This window comes from Cyprinodon variegatus, unplaced genomic scaffold (genome assembly GCF_000732505.1).
Source record: "Cyprinodon variegatus isolate N-32 unplaced genomic scaffold, C_variegatus-1.0 Scaffold955, whole genome shotgun sequence".
Taxonomy (NCBI): Eukaryota; Metazoa; Chordata; class Actinopteri; order Cyprinodontiformes; family Cyprinodontidae; genus Cyprinodon; species Cyprinodon variegatus.
This window is the reverse complement of record NW_015151408.1, coordinates 10,613-11,716: the sequence shown is the minus strand read 5'-3', so window position 1 is coordinate 11,716 and position 1,104 is coordinate 10,613.

The window sequence follows — 1,104 nt, the reverse complement described above, 5'->3', positions numbered from 1 at the left end:
GTCTCCCTCCTGGGAGGCAGAGAAGACAGAGCAGGTCAGGTTCAGGTTTACAGATTAACAGGAACAAACTCACAGGTTTGCAGGTTCAGACAGGCTGGGTTTAACAGGCAGAGTGGCTCAGGTTTGCTTCCATAGCAAGGACAACAATCCGGCTCAGAGGGGAGCTTTCACTCAGCTTATATAGTGAGAGATCTTAATCAGCAGATGGGGATCAGCTGCGTCTAATGAGCACCAACTCTCGAAGATCCACATCGCGCTCTGGAGGGCAGACCACTGGATCCCAACAGACAACAGAAGCCCTCAGAAAGGGATCCACATCGCCCTCTGGAGGGCAGACCTCTGGATCCCAACAATTTTAGCCTTTTTAAATCTTTTCCTTGAAAAAAAAATGAATGCCATAGATAGTTTTCTCTCCAGTACAGACACACCTGACTCCTGGTAACTTATCTGAACCTCTCCTGAAACTGATCTCAGTAGTAATGAGTAAATACCATGATAAATCTTTTGGAGTCAAATTAATTTGGATCAGTTCTAATCAAAATTTCAATTGCATAAATTATGTTATCCTCACATAATTATGGTTTATTTTTCCCCTTGTATTCTATTACTTGATTTGTCCTTTTTTTTATTATCACTTACATAAAACAATATATTTTTTATAATCAAATGGGTGGAACTGTGATGGGAAGGAGATCTGCTTACTATAGAATCCCTTCATAATATTTTATTTTATCTTTAAAAGTATTCACTCAGATGACACAACTCCAAGGCTACATGGAAATGATTCATTGTTTATCCTATTAATTAGTGTTTTGGATAGAAGAAAGATAATAAATTGCCAACAGAGTGAATTACCATGTTTCTGCTTTAACTGGATTACATGGTTGAATGCTTCACTATGACATTGATGAGCAATTTCCACCCACAACTTTACTCAATAGATCAATATTTCCCAAGTTTTACTGACATGAAATTATTCTCTTACTAAAAATGATCTCTTTAATTTTGTTTGACCACATAATTAAAGTAATACATACACTTACCAGAAGCAGTCATTTTGTTGTCCATACTTTTGCTTTACTGGGTACACAGCTGTAAACTGAT